The following is a 16,382-nucleotide window of genomic DNA, read 5'->3' on the forward strand; positions in this document are numbered from 1 at the left end:
TGAACTATAACGGCAGTAAAAGGAACAGAGTGGAGAGAGAGGGGAGAGGGAGGGAGAGAGTGAGGAGAGAGAGGGGAGAGGGAGGGAGAGAGTGAGGAGAGAGAGGGGGGGAGAAGGAGAGAGGGAGGGAGAGGAGAGAGAGGGATAGAGAGAGGGATGGAGAGAAGGAGAGGAGAGAGAGGGAGGGGGGAGAGGGAGGGATGGAGAGAGGGAGAGAGAGGGAGGAGAGAGAGGGAGAGAGGGAGGAGAGAGAGGGAGGAGAGAGAGGGAGGGAGCGGGAGAGAAGGAGGAGAGAGAGGGAGAGAGGAAGGGTTAGAGGGAGAAAGGGAGGGGAGAGAGGGAGGGAGAGAGGATGGAGGGAGGGAGAGAGGGAGGGGAGAGGGAGGGATGGTGGAGAAAGAGAGGGAGTAAATAAAAAGTGATGAGAGATGGGGAAACGAGTGACTGTGGACTCAAAGAGGAGCCGGGGGAGAACTTTCCAGAGAGTGGCAATTTTAGTGAGGATATTTAGGCTTTTTCCTGCGTAAAGGCGCCTGAAAAGGGGTGAGGTTACTTAAAGGCACAGTACGTAACTTATATAAATACACTAAAACAAGAATACCGTATTTTCATATTTCATAGTTTTGGCCGGGGTTTGACTTATACTTATATTTATTCTTATATACTTATACTCCGGAGCGACTTATATGTGACATTATTTGTTATTTTCACACTTGCAACCGCATTTCATACTCCAGTGCGACTTATATATGTTTTTTTTTCCTTCTCTATTATGACTTTTTTGGCTGGTGCGACTTATACTCCAGAAAATACGGTACATTTATTGCATTTAAAAGTATAAAACTGTGTGCTTAGTGTGAGTGGGCTTGCATTGTCTATAATAAGTATGGCATAAAATGTAAACTTATTTATATTTTATGTTATTTATCATTCTCAAAATATTCTATAGACTCTACATATTTAAATTGAAGTCTAGAAATATTTTTTTTCCGGCTGGAACATGGAATATTCATTATTTTCATTGTCACTCAACGCCACAGTTCTGGAGGTAGTTTTATATATATTTCTTATCATTCATTTTTTGTTTCACTTTTATTCAGCCAGGATTTTTCTTTTTACTTCTTAGAGTATAAAAACATGTTGCATGGTCCAAGACAGAAACCTTCCAAAAATTATTGACTTGTGAGTTTAAACTTAAAGCGCCCCCTAAAGGTCGGACGACTCAATGAACTAAAATACAGTTAAGATATATATATTTTAAATTTTGCTAAATTTTTTTTTTAATTTGCATCCCAGAATAGTTGTAAATAATGACATCACACTAGGAAATTACCCAGCAAACACTGGGAAAAAACAAATCCAAACTCACTTTTTTTTTTTGGACAAATAAAAATATATGAGAGCGACTTTTTGTTTTGTTTTGTTCACAATGTCAAAAAAGTTGTTTCCTTGAGTAAAATATGCAGAAACTGGAATGAGTGTCCCTGGTGTGATGTCACTTCCTGTCATTTTCTACAGATTTTTCAACGTTTTCTCCACAAATACGTGCTCGATCGGTGTGAAACTAATTTATATTTACAACAGGTAAAAATACACCAAATAAAGTCAAAATTAGAAAATTGTAAAAGCTATTTCCTTCTGGTTTAGCCACTTTGTCCCAGTATATTTGTAGGATTCCCCCATTGTTCTGATTTCTTCAAACATTTTTTACAACTCTGTGTCTGAGTCCAGGGCGGGCTCTGACCTTGACAAACCTCCGCTCACCATGACGACAGAAAGGATCATTTACAGCCGAATAAAAACGCACAAAAAGGTGAGTCTGTGGCCACAATGGCGCCCCCCCCTCTTCCTCCTCCAACGGTAACATCGCCCCATTTTTGTCAAGTAATTGCTTTCACCCTCTATTCTGACCCGGCTAGATTTAATCACACCGTCGTTGTCCCGGGCAACTGGATCCAATCGGCCAAATTAACACCTCGCCTTCTCTGGAGTGTGAAGGCCAGACGCGGCAGGTGAATAGGAAAACATCTTGAATTTAAACGTATCAATTTGAAACTTCTCATGACCTCATGGGCTTTGTACCACCAAAGCAATGGAAGGAGTACTTTTACGGACTACGACAGAGTCTGAGGACTACGAAAAGTCTGAGGAATAAAGTTTGGCGGTAATGCAACACTCGGATGCCAACCGCCATAAAACAACAACAACAACAACAACAACAACAACAACAACATGTCGTTTACTCACGCAAATGTGAGAAAAAATGTATTACAAGTTTAACATCATGTCACGTTTTCATATTGAAATAGGGCATTTTATGTGTAAAAACGGCCAAAATTGCACATATTTGGGAAATTTAACTAGACAAAACAAGGTTTAATTTAAATTTCTTGCTTAATTTAGTTGATATATTAGATACATACAAATGTACAGGGGAGGGGATTTTGTTTTTTTGTTTAAACTAGATCTGACTGAAAATGTGTTAAAAATCTAAATTTCGCGACATTTTTTAGACTTAAATCTTTAATAAATCAGGCTCAGAACGAGATATCAACAAATCCTTCATTATGTTCAGTCACAATCTCGTTAAGTACAAGATTGTATAAAAAATAAATCCAAATTCAAACAGCCTTTGAAGTTACACAGTCCCAGAGAACGCTTTAGATGTGAGTGGATTAAACGAAATAATGAAAACACATCAGGAGCAGATTGGACATGAAAACCCATATTTTGAGAGCGTAATCTGACGTGTACGAACTGCCTCATACATCAGATGATAAATAACTGCAACCGGCAAGCAAAACATTCAAAGTAAAAGTATTTTTGTTGGTTTGGTTCAAGTTGTGAAGGAAAAACACTGCAAAAAAAGAAGGATCGATGTATACTTAGTTAAAGACGCACTACGTAACTTCCACTTGACTCCATGGAGATGTCACTCCAGAATTGTACTATAATGCCCCTAATATGCATCTAAATACAGTGATGCGTCATAATGTGTGTTTATACTAAAATAAGACGATGTTTGAACTGACATAAGCCTTAAAACAATTAAAATAAGGTTTAAAAAATAGCAATTTTGAAAAATATTTAGTCATTTCATTTGAGATAATTGTGATCCTTTCTGAATATATTTGTAATGCCGTCACCCACCACTAGGGGTATTTTGTGATGCTATTTACAGAATTGCTTTGCCCAGAATGTTCCAGAGTGTAGCTTTAAACTTATATGAGAATGTTTTTTAAGGCATTTATGAGCAAAAAAACAAAACAAAAGCTACAATTGAATAAATATAGAATATGTAAGTTTCATGCCACTCTCCATGGTGACGGACTTGCCAGAAAAGCGCACACAGCGCATCTTTGAAACGACTTGGTGTCAGATTAGTCTCATTTCAAGCAAAACATGGCACTTTGATTAAATTTCTGGCACATTTTCTGAAATCTTAACAAGGAAAGAGCTTGAAATCAGCCGGGAATATGTCATAAACAGGTTAAATACTTTAAAAAGCCTAATATTCTTGATTCACTACATTTGAATTGATATTACGTTGCCGTTTTGCAGTGTATTTACAAGTCAAGGTTGAGCTTTACGAAACAAACAGTAGAAAATATAAAGAACTGTCATAACAGTGGAAAACTTGTTCCTCAGCTTCTTCCTTGACCTCGACTAAAGTGCAGTTTATCTGAGGGAAACAGAAACGCACTGCAACCTTCACGTTTCCATCATTTATTTAAATATTTCAACTAGTTCCATCACTGCGTTTGCATATTTTACTATTTTAATTACCCACCAGGGTCAGAGCCGTTTGGTTTCTGTTGGTTTTTGTTGCACCGTGAAAAAAATAACGCATATTTAATGTAAACAAAATGGAAAAAAATTTCATAAATATGCAAATTTTGATATACGATACTGTTGATACTGAAACTTATCGCGAAATTCTGTGTCAATTGGCCTTTACTTTCATTTTTTAAGAGAGAGAGTAAAGCAACAATAATAGTAAAAATAATAAATAAAATATCCATCCATCCATCTTCTGCCGCTTTATCCGGGGCCAGGTCGCGGGGGCAGCAGTCTGAGCAGGGACTCCCAGACTTCCTTCTCCCCAGACACTTCCTCTAACTCCTCCGGGGGGACCCCGAGGCGTTCCCAGGCCAGCCGAGAGACATAGTCCCTCCAGCGTGTCCTGGGTCTTCCCCGGGGCCTCTTCCCGGTGGGACATGCCTGAAACACCTCCCGAGGGAGGCGCCTAGGAGGCATCCGGAGCAGATGCCCAAGCCACCTCAGCTGGCTCCTCTCGACGTGGAGGAGCAGCGGCTCTACTCCGAGCTCCCCCCATGTGGCCGAGCTCCTCACCTTATCTCTAAGGGAGCGCCCAGCCACACGGCGGAGGAAACTCATTTCGACCGCTTGTATCCGCGATCTTGTTCTTTCGGTCACTACCCAAAGCTCATGACCATAGGTGAGGGTAGGAACGTAGACCGACCGGTAAATAGAGAGCTTTGCCTTTCAGCTCAGCTCCCTCTTCACCACAACGGTCCGATGCAGCGACTGCATCACTGCAGCCGCTGCACCGATCCAACTGTCAATCTCACGCTCCATCCTTCCCTCACTTGTGAACAAGACCCCGAGATACTTGAACTCCTCCACTTGGGGCAAGGACACCCCACCCACCTGAAGAGGGCAAGCCACCTTTTTCCGGTCGAGAACCATGGCCTCGGATTTGGAGGTGCTGATTCTCATCCCAGCCGGCTGCAAACCGTCCCAGTGCATGTTGCAGGTCCGGGTTTGATTGAGCCATCAGGACAACATCGTCTGCAAACAGCAGAGATGAGATCCTGTGGTCCCCAAACCGGACACCCTCCGACCCCTGACTGCGCCTAGAAATTCTGTCCATAAAAATTATGAACAGAACCGGTGACAAAGGGCAGCCCTGGCGGAGTCCAACATGCACTGGGAACAGGTCTGACTTACTGCCGGCAATGCGAACACAGCTCCTGCTCCGGTCATACAGGGACCGGACAGCCCTGAGCAAAGGGCCCCGGACCCCGTACTCCTGGAGCACCCCCCAAAGGACACCCCGAGGGACACGGTCGAAAGCCTTCTCCAGATCCACAAAGCACATGTGGACTGGTTGGGCAAACTCCCATGAACCCTCGAGCACCCGATGGAGGGTATAGAGCTGATCCAGTGTTCCACGACCGGGACGAAAACCACTCTGCTCCTCCTGAATCCCAGGTTCGACTATCGGTCGGATTCTCCGCTCCAGTACCTTGGAATAGACCTTACCCGGGAGGCTGAGGAATGTGATCCCTCTGTAGTTGGAACACACCCTCCGGTCCCCCTTCTTGAACAGAGGGACCACCACCCCGGTCTGCCAGTCCAGAGGCACGGTCCCCAACCGCCACGCGATGTTGCAGAGACGTGTCAACCAAGACAGTCCTACAACATCCAGATACTTTAAGTACTCAGGGCGGATCTCATCCACCCCCGGAGCCCTGCCACCGAGGAGTTTGCGAACAACCTCAGTGACTTCAGCTTGGGTGATGGATGAGCCAGCCTCCGAGTCCCCGGACTCTCTCTACTTCCTCTTCGGAAGACGTGACTGAGGGATTAAGGAGGTCCTCAAAGTATTCCTTCCACCGTCCGACGACATCCCCAGTCGAGGTCAGCAGGCCTCCACCCGCACCGTAAACGGTGTTGGTGAGACACTGCTTCCCCCTCCTGAGGCGTCGGACGGTTTGCCAGAATTTCTTTGGTGCCGACCGATAGTTCTCCTCCATGGCCTCCCCGAACTCCTCCCAGGCCCGGGTTTTTGCCTCTGCGACAGCACGAGCCGCGGCTCGCTTGGCCTGCCGATACCCCTCGATGACCTCCGGAGACCTACAAGCCAGAGTGGCCTGATAGGCCTCCTTCTTCAGTCTGACGGCATCCCTTACTTCCGGTGTCCACCACCGGGTTCGGGGGTTGCCGCCACGACAGGCACCGGAGACCTTGCGACCACAGCTCCGAGCAGCCGCATCAACAATGGAGGCGGAGAACATGGTCCACTCAGACTCAATGTCCCCAGCCTCCCCCGGGACATGGGAGAAGCTCTCCCGGAGGTGCGAGTTGAATACCCTACTGACAGAGGGCTCCACTAGACGTTCCCAACAGACCCTCACAATGCGCTTGGGTCTGCCAAGTCTGTCCGGCTTCCTCCTCCGCCAGCGGATCCAACTCACCACCAGGTGGTGATCGGTTGACAACTCTGCCCCTCTCTTCACCCGAGTGTCCAAGACACGCGGCCGGAGGTCAGATGACACGACAACAAAGTCGATCATTGACCTCCGGCCTAGGGTGTCCTGGTGCCATGTGCACTGATGGACACCCTTGTGCTTGAATACACGTTATGGACAATCCGTGGCTAGCACAGAAGTCCAATAACTGAACACCGCTCGGGTTCAGATCGGGGAAGCCGTTCTTCCCGATCACCCCTCTCCAGGTGTCACTGTCATTGCCCACGTGGGCGTTGAAGTCCCCCAGTAGAACAACGGAGTCCCCAGTCGGTGCACTGTCCAGTACCCCTCCCAAGGACTCCAAGAAGGCCGGGTACTCTGCACTGAACCCTCTCGTTCACCGGGGTAATCTCCAACACGTGGCGGCTGAGCTGAGGGGCTATCAGCAAGCCCACACCAGCCCGCCGCCTCTCCCCGCGGGCAACACCAGAGAAGTGGAGCGTCCAGCCCCTCTCGAGGAGATGGGTTCCAGAGCCCAAACTGTGCGTGGAGGTGAGGCCGACTATATCTAGTCGGTATCGCTCAACCTCCCGCACAAGCTCAGGCTCTTTCCCCCCCAGCGAGGTGACATTCCATGTCCCCAGAGTTAGTCTCTGTGTCTGGAGATCTGGTCGCCGAGGCCCCTGCCGTCGACTGCCGCCCAGATCTCTCTGCACCGGCCCCTTATGGATCCTCCTGCGGGTGGTGGGCCCACGGGAGGGCGGGCCCACGGGAGGGCGGCCCCACGTCGCTCTTTCGGGCTGTGCCCGGCCGGGCCCCGTGGGGTAAGACCCGGCCACCAGGCGCTCGCCATGGAGCACCCATCCGAGGCCTGGCTCCAGGATGGGGCCCCGGTGACGCCGATCCGGGCGACGTAAACTGCCTTGTTTGTGTTGTCATTATAGGGGGCATAAATAAAATAATATTATTTTATTTATGCCCCATATTTAATATATATATATATATATTTTTATAAATAAAATAATAATAATAAAATAATAATATATACTAATACATAATACATAATAATAACAATAAATAAGAATAAGAAAAAATATAGCCGCAAGCGGCAATGATCGGCCCTCGCCACGCCGCCGCCACACCGCCGCCACGCCGCAAGAGGAGGGGGCGCTAACGCGCCCCAATTGTCCTTTTATCACGCCTACTGCTGAATCTGTGACGCTGTCACATGTTCTCCCCTTTGTTTTACCATCAAAAAGCAATTTTATTTTGAATTCTTGGCAAAATGTGCGGCTTTGCCGCACAGACACCGTGACTCTTTGAATGAAAATGTGGATAACTTTTGATGGTCCTGAAGATGAGTCTCACCAAATTTCAGGTTAATAGGGCTGACGCCCTGGGAGGAGTTTGTGAAAGTCTAAAGTGTAAACATGTTCTGGCCCCATTGGAATAACATGGGAGGTTTCGGTCATCGTTACGGCAACGCCATAACAATTATGACATGGGTCTCATTGACTTTTTTGATGGGGATGCTAAAATTGAGTTGTGTGTCAAATTTCATATAATTTCGCAAAACTAAACATTTAACCTCCATATAAAATCTGTAGGGGGCGCTGTGGCGCCAAATGAATTTATTTCACTTCAAGTAGGTTTAGGGCAAAGAGTTTAACAACTGATTCTAATTTGACGCAATTCGGACTTTATCTGCGCAAACGGCAGAAATTTTAAATATGGGAGATTTCTGAAATTTTTGTTACAGTTTGCGGCTTCGCCGCACAGAGACCGTGAGAGGTATCAATGTAATTTGGATAACTTTTGATGTCCCACTCCTCAGTAGCATTTTCACCAAATTTCAGCTTTTTAGGGCCAACGCCCTGGGAGGAGTTCGTAAAAGTACGACGTTTGGAAAGACTCCGAAGTCATGTTTAGCCATTTTTGAAGCAATATGGCCGACATTTGGTTCGGGGGACGGCGTTGCCGTAATAATATTTTTTACTTCTCTTGTCACCATCTACCTCTGCGCCAAATTTCATGATTCTACGATCAGATTTTTTTTGGGTCATTTCCCATCTCTCAATGCATTTTTGGTACATTTGGTGGCGCTGACGCGCCAATTTTTTTTATTTTAGAAAAGGGAAATAGCCAGAATGTAGAGAGGCACGATTTTTAGAGGTGTGCAAATTTTTGTGACTTTTCGTCAATGTTCACTGGGTGAAAAATAGGGGGGTTGGTCCCGAGAAGAAGAAGAAGAAAGAAAGAAAGAAAGAAAGAATAATATTCCGATGCGAAAACAATGTTTCCCATTTTTCAAATATCATAAACTATACATTTTCGGAAAGCGCTCGCGCTTTCCTACCTCATGGTGTGGGTCCCTGGTCACTGACGGGTACTTTCGTTAATTTTGAGTGGGCTCCGCCCACTTTGTGTTTTTGGCCCTCTATACAGTAATAATGTTCAATTTTTGCATTACATGCTTATATGCACGGAACATGCAAGAGATGGGGAACGTATTCGTGAGCTACTTAGCGCAAATGAGTGCTTTATATGGGGATGACGACCGCTTCGCGGTCGTCATCCCAATGTAAAGTGCTCGTTTAGTGCGAACTTTTGCACGGGCTTCGCCCGTTTACAACGGTAATGTTCCATTTTCCTACAACTAATTAGTATGCACGGGGCGTGCATGAGTGGAGGAGTGCGTTAGTGAGTGTTTGGAAGTGGGCGAGCGCTTCGCGCTCGATTTCGTGCGCACTACGTGCGCACGGCCTTACGAGATTAATAGGCCTCTCGCCAGCTTGTGGCGCTCGGGCCTAATAATAATAAGAAAAATAATAAATAATACAAATAAATAATACAAATAAATAATACATAATAATAATAATAAATAATACAAATAAACAATAATAATAATAATAATAGTAACTATAATAATGGCATAATATGACAAAATATAAATACAAATAGAATTACAGCATAAAAATCCTACATTTATGGACCATTAAATCCAAAGTTTTTTCCAATTTGTCCATTTTCTAATTAAGTCTTTCATGAATGCTTTTTAGAGAACCAATTCACCAACAAATAAATATGAATAAGTTGGTATCTTAACACAGTTTAACAGACTTAACCCACAGAGAATGTAATGCACCTCCTCCTCTCCGTTAATCACAATGCAAAACAAGATGGCCGCCGCGGCTCGACCACGTCACTCGTTCATTACGGCGGGATCACGGGCGGTCTATGGCAAATCGGTAGCTCGCCGCGGACAGGTAAAGACCACACGGGATTACGACTCTAATGCGCGGACACAAAAGACACGCGCTGAACAAATGCCAGGAGAGATCCGCCGGCCTCCAGAACCTAATCTCCACGTGCACGATTCTAAATGGCACCTGCAAAATGAAGGCGTCGAGAGAAGGCACGAGTCCACGTCCATGTCAATATATGAAAATCCATAGCGAAGGTTTATGTAAAGTTAGAGTATAATGCACAAATCAGCTTTTCACAACGGTCGAAACATAAATAATTTGCGGCGAAAAATAATTCTACGGCTGCAACGCTTAAATTCTATTAAAGAAAGAATCATATTTTAGTGGTTTTAATGGTTACCTGGACAAACTAAGACCCTGAAACACAACCACAAATATGTTTTATCACCAAGACGAAGGGTTTATCACGTCAAAATGGCAAAATAGAATAAACAATTTGGGATTTTCATAAACAAGAGGTTATTTGTGAATATTCTCCAGCTAAAAGTCTCAATTTTCCAACTTTTTTGGTTAAAATGCGTCTCAATGTACATTATAAACTGACAAAAATGACAAAATGGCCGACTAGTATTTCGTTGTATGTTTTTGAGCCTGTTTATTTAGTTTTTGGTCGGTTCAAGAAGACAAATGCGACGAGGACAAACTGACAACGACACACACAGATTAAGAAGCGCAGAGATAATATCAGCGCCAAATAATGACTCAAATCTCTGGTTATTCGAGCTGCTACATCGCCTCTCGCTAATGAACAACTCAAGGTTTTGTGACGTTTGAAGACGGATGGGGAAAATGGTTCTCAAAATGCGGTGCAGGGCTGACAAATGGTGCAAACGCGTCGAATTGAGGGAAATAGTCCAATTTAAGTGCTATTTTGTCCCAGTTTAAGCCTGAAAACAAAGATTTGTGTCAGTTTTAGCGTGAGTTGAGACCTGTTGTGCTCCTGTTTTAGTCCGGGTTGAGTCCGGATTGAGTCCAGTTCTGGTCACAGGCTTTTTTACCTAAATGTCACGTACAAACTGTGTGTATTGGTATAGACAGGGTTTACGCCAGCTCGAGACCAAAAGAATATTTCTCATTTTGATGTCTATCGTTTCTGCTTTTGACGTTGACTTTGACAAACTCCTTTGGGCAAAAACACGTTGGGTTTATTGAGGATGAGAGCCAAAGTTGATTGAAACATGCTTTTAAATCGCATCCACCACAAGGTTCACTGTAACGCTCATGTTTTAAATGCATCACTGACAATATTTCCATTTAGATGAGAATATTACAACGTGAAAGAAGAAGTCAGGTTAAAAAGAAGCATTAGCCGAACATGGATGAGTCTTTATGTGCATGGCCTGGTTTAGTCCTGGTTTAGCCCTGGTTTAGTCCTGGTTTAGCCCTGGTTTAGCCCTGGTTTAGTCCTGGTTTAGTCCTGGTATAGTCCTGGTCTAATCCCGGTTTAGTCCTGGTTTAGTCCCGGGTTAGTCCAGGTTTAGTCGTCCTGGTTCAGTCCTGGTTTAGTCCTGATTTAGTCCTGGCTTAGTCCAGGTTTTGTCCTGGTTTAGTCCTTATTTAGTCCTGGTTTAGTCCTGATTTAGTCCTGGCTTAGTCCAGGTTTTGTCCTGGTTTAGTCCTTATTTAGTCCGGGTTTAGTCCTGGTTTAGTCCCGGTTTAGTCCCAGCTTAGTCCCGGTTTAGTCCTGATTTAGTCCTGATTTAGTCCTGGTTTAGTCCTGGTTTAGTCCTGATTTAGTCCTGGTTTAGTCCCGGTTTAGTCCCGGTTTAGTCCCGGTTTAGTCCTGGTTTAGTCCTGGTTTAGTCCTGGTTTAGTCCTGATTTAGTCCCGGTTTAGTCCCGGTTTAGTCCCGGTTTAGTCCTGATTTAGTCCAGGTTTAGTCTGATCTTGGTTAGACGGGAGGGCTGCAACTAACTCTTTTGATTCATCGATTAAAGTTTTTTTGGAACGTGAACGGCCCGAGAATATGAGATTTGGCCCATTAAACTATAAGTGACATCATTTTCACGTCTCCTGAGTCATTTTCACGTCTCCTGAGTCATTTTCACGTCTCCTGAGTCATTTTCACGTCTCCTGAGTCATTTTCACGTCCTTCGTGCTTTGACTGAGTCATCGACCTCTTTTTCCAGCTTGTGGCATGTTTCTGTAAAGTCAGGACAACATTCGAGGACTAAATCAGTTGAGGATGATCTCAATAATCGATTAATCTTGATTCATTGCTTGACTTGTTTCAGATCTTTGTCATTCTGTCAGTTATTCCATAAAACGCCCGACTAACACTTCCCCCATTTCAAACTGAAGCTGAACACTTGTTCTCTTGTTCCTGAACGATGGTCTGGACTCTTTGTGGAGCTGAGACTCTGAAGTTTGATTTAATTTAATTATACGTGGATCCAGACTCAGAATATCAGATTTAAATTCTTGCAGAGATTTCCTTTGGTAAAATATGAAGTGGCAAAAGTGTTTGGACTGACAGACTGAACGTTCCTTTTAAAAGCTGAAGCTAATTTCACACAAAAATAGATCTAGAGATTTGTAATAAAGTCATTAAAAAGTTTAGGCCTGTTACTTTTCTTTAATTTACAGGGTCATTTCTTGTATTTGTGGGTTTGGAACAAAAGCTTGACAGTTATTGTTGAGCAGAGGGCGGACAAAATAGAATAAATGCAGAACATGTCAGACCCAACGACATTTTTAAACTTGGTGTGAACATTCTGATGCTTTCTCTGAGAATATTCATATGATCTGAGTCTGTGCAGCTCTGGATTAGCTCTGGTTTACACATCGTTTACACATCGTTTACACATCGTTTACACATCGTTTACACATCGTTTACACATCGTTTAGTCTAACTTCACTAAAGCTGGACACAATCTGGACTAGAACCTAAACCAAGACTAGAAGAAGCCAAACCCGGTGTAAACACAGCCTAACGTTTGTCTGCTACTCCTAGTTTTGTGTCAGACCCGTGCAGGTGCCTGTCAGTCAGACCCGTGCAGGTGCCTATCAGACAGACCCGTGCAGGTGCCTGTCAGACAGACCCGTGCAGGTGCCTGTCAGACAGACCCGTGCAGGTGCCTGTCAGACAGACCCGTGCAGGTGCCTGTCAGACAGACCCGTGCAGGTGCCTGTCAGACCCGTGCAGGTGCCTGTCAGACAGACCCGTGCAGGTGCCTGTCAGACCCGTGCAGGTGCCTGTCAGACAGACCCGTGCAGGTGCCTGTCAGTCAGACCCGTGCAGGTGCCTGTCAGACAGACCCGTGCAGGTGCCTGTCAGACAGACCCGTGCAGGTGCCTGTCAGTCAGACCCGTGCAGGTGCCTGTCAGACCCGTGCAGGTGCCTGTCAGACAGACCCGTGCAGGTGCCTGTCAGACAGACCCGTGCAGGTGCCTGTCAGACAGACCCGTGCAGGTGCCTGTCAGACAGACCCGTGCAGGTGCCTGTCAGTCAGACCCGTGCAGGTGCCTGTCAGACCCGTGCAGGTGCCTGTCAGACAGACCCGTGCAGGTGCCTGTCAGTCAGACCCGTGCAGGTGCCTGTCAGACCCGTGCAGGTGCCTGTCAGACAGACCCGTGCAGGTGCCTGTCAGACAGACCCGTGCAGGTGCCTGTCAGACAGACCCGTGCAGGTGCCTGTCAGACAGACCCGTGCAGGTGCCTGTCAGACCCGTGCAGGTGCCTGTCAGACAGACCCGTGCAGGTGCCTGTCAGACCCGTGCAGGTGCCTGTCAGACAGACCCGTGCAGGTGCCTGTCAGACAGACCCGTGCAGGTGCCTGTCAGACAGACCCGTGCAGGTGCCTGTCAGACCCGTGCAGGTGCCTGTCAGTCAGACCCGTGCAGGTGCCTGTCAGACAGACCCGTGCAGGTGCCTGTCAGACAGACCCGTGCAGGTGCCTGTCAGACAGACCCGTGCAGGTGCCTGTCAGACAGACCCGTGCAGGTGCCTGTCAGACAGACCCGTGCAGGTGCCTGTCAGACCCGTGCAGGTGCCTGTCAGACAGACCCGTGCAGGTGCCTGTCAGACCCGTGCAGGTGCCTGTCAGACAGACCCGTGCAGGTGCCTGTCAGACCCGTGCAGGTGCCTGTCAGACAGACCCGTGCAGGTGCCTGTCAGACAGACCCGTGCAGGTGCCTGTCAGACAGACCCGTGCAGGTGCCTGTCAGACCCGTGCAGGTGCCTGTCAGTCAGACCCGTGCAGGTGCCTGTCAGACAGACCCGTGCAGGTGCCTGTCAGACAGACCCGTGCAGGTGCCTGTCAGACAGACCCGTGCAGGTGCCTGTCAGTCAGACCCGTGCAGGTGCCTGTCAGACAGACCCGTGCAGGTGCCTGTCAGACCCGTGCAGGTGCCTGTCAGACAGACCCGTGCAGGTGCCTGTCAGACAGACCCGTGCAGGTGCCTGTCAGACAGACCCGTGCAGGTGCCTGTCAGACAGACCCGTGCAGGTGCCTGTCAGACCCGTGCAGGTGCCTGTCAGTCAGACCCGTGCAGGTGCCTGTCAGTCAGACCCGTGCAGGTGCCTGTCAGACAGACCCGTGCAGGTGCCTGTCAGACAGACCCGTGCAGGTGCCTGTCAGTCAGACCCGTGCAGGTGCCTGTCAGACCCGTGCAGGTGCCTGTCAGACAGACCCGTGCAGGTGCCTGTCAGACAGACCCGTGCAGGTGCCTGTCAGACAGACCCGTGCAGGTGCCTGTCAGACAGACCCGTGCAGGTGCCTGTCAGACAGACCCGTGCAGGTGCCTGTCAGACCCGTGCAGGTGCCTGTCAGACAGACCCGTGCAGGTGCCTGTCAGACCCGTGCAGGTACCTGTCAGACAGACCCGTGCAGGTGCCTGTCAGACAGACCCGTGCAGGTGCCTGTCAGACAGACCCGTGCAGGTGCCTGTCAGACCCGTGCAGGTGCCTGTCAGTCAGACCCGTGCAGTTGCCTGTCAGACAGACCCGTGCAGGTGCCTGTCAGACAGACCCGTGCAGGTGCCTGTCAGACAGACCCGTGCAGGTGCCTGTCAGACAGACCCGTGCAGGTGCCTGTCAGACAGACCCGTGCAGGTGCCTGTCAGACCCGTGCAGGTGCCTGTCAGACAGACCCGTGCAGGTGCCTGTCAGACCCGTGCAGGTGCCTGTCAGACAGACCCGTGCAGGTGCCTGTCAGACAGACCCGTGCAGGTGCCTGTCAGACAGACCCGTGCAGGTGCCTGTCAGACCCGTGCAGGTGCCTGTCAGACAGACCCGTGCAGGTGCCTGTCAGACCCGTGCAGGTGCCTGTCAGACAGACCCGTGCAGGTGCCTGTCAGACCCGTGCAGGTGCCTGTCAGACAGACCCGTGCAGGTGCCTGTCAGACAGACCCGTGCAGGTGCCTGTCAGACAGACCCGTGCAGGTGCCTGTCAGACCCGTGCAGGTGCCTGTCAGACAGACCCGTGCAGGTGCCTGTCAGACCCGTGCAGGTGCCTGTCAGACAGACCCGTGCAGGTGCCTGTCAGACAGACCCGTGCAGGTGCCTGTCAGACAGACCCGTGCAGGTGCCTGTCAGACCCGTGCAGGTGCCTGTCAGTCAGACCCGTGCAGGTGCCTGTCAGACAGACCCGTGCAGGTGCCTGTCAGACAGACCCGTGCAGGTGCCTGTCAGACAGACCCGTGCAGGTGCCTGTCAGTCAGACCCGTGCAGGTGCCTGTCAGACAGACCCGTGCAGGTGCCTGTCAGACCCGTGCAGGTGCCTGTCAGACAGACCCGTGCAGGTGCCTGTCAGACAGACCCGTGCAGGTGCCTGTCAGACAGACCCGTGCAGGTGCCTGTCAGACCCGTGCAGGTGCCTGTCAGTCAGACCCGTGCAGGTGCCTGTCAGACAGACCCGTGCAGGTGCCTGTCAGACAGACCCGTGCAGGTGCCTGTCAGTCAGACCCGTGCAGGTGCCTGTCAGACAGACCCGTGCAGGTGCCTGTCAGACAGACCCGTGCAGGTGCCTGTCAGTCAGACCCGTGCAGGTGCCTGTCAGACCCGTGCAGGTGCCTGTCAGACAGACCCGTGCAGGTGCCTGTCAGACAGACCCGTGCAGGTGCCTGTCAGACAGACCCGTGCAGGTGCCTGTCAGACAGACCCGTGCAGGTGCCTGTCAGACCCATGCAGGTGCCTGTCAGACAGACCCGTGCAGGTGCCTGTCAGACCCGTGCAGGTACCTGTCAGACAGACCTGTGCAGGTGCCTGTCAGACAGACCCGTGCAGGTGCCTGTCAGACAGACCCGTGCAGGTGCCTGTCAGACCCGTGCAGGTGCCTGTCAGTCAGACCCGTGCAGTTGCCTGTCAGACAGACCCGTGCAGGTGCCTGTCAGACAGACCCGTGCAGGTGCCTGTCAGACAGACCCGTGCAGGTGCCTGTCAGACAGACCCGTGCAGGTGCCTGTCAGACAGACCCGTGCAGGTGCCTGTCAGACCCGTGCAGGTGCCTGTCAGACAGACCCGTGCAGGTGCCTGTCAGACCCGTGCAGGTGCCTGTCAGACAGACCCGTGCAGGTGCCTGTCAGACAGACCCGTGCAGGTGCCTGTCAGACAGACCCGTGCAGGTGCCTGTCAGACCCGTGCAGGTGCCTGTCAGACAGACCCGTGCAGGTGCCTGTCAGACCCGTGCAGGTGCCTGTCAGACAGACCCGTGCAGGTGCCTGTCAGACAGACCCGTGCAGGTGCCTGTCAGACAGACCCGTGCAGGTGCCTGTCAGACCCGTGCAGGTGCCTGTCAGTCAGACCCGTGCAGGTGCCTGTCAGACAGACCCGTGCAGGTGCCTGTCAGACAGACCCGTGCAGGTGCCTGTCAGACAGACCCGTGCAGGTGCCTGTCAGACAGACCCGTGCAGGTGCCTGTCAGACAGACCCGTGCAGGTGCCTGTCAGTCAGACCCGTGCAG

At 49.2% G+C, this 16,382-nt stretch overlaps 1 protein-coding gene across 1 annotated transcript in view; it reads right to left on the reverse strand.

The window, feature by feature from the left end:
* The window catches only part of adarb2 (adenosine deaminase RNA specific B2 (inactive)), a 352,690-nt gene that overhangs the window by 17,626 nt on the left and 318,682 nt on the right, over positions 1–16,382 (reverse strand). The window lies entirely within an intron of this gene.

The sequence above is a fragment of the Eucyclogobius newberryi genome, unplaced genomic scaffold (genome assembly GCF_026437365.1).
Source record: "Eucyclogobius newberryi isolate DKJ021-1_F unplaced genomic scaffold, fEucNew1.0.hap1 SCAF_18, whole genome shotgun sequence".
Taxonomy (NCBI): Eukaryota; Metazoa; Chordata; class Actinopteri; order Gobiiformes; family Gobiidae; genus Eucyclogobius; species Eucyclogobius newberryi.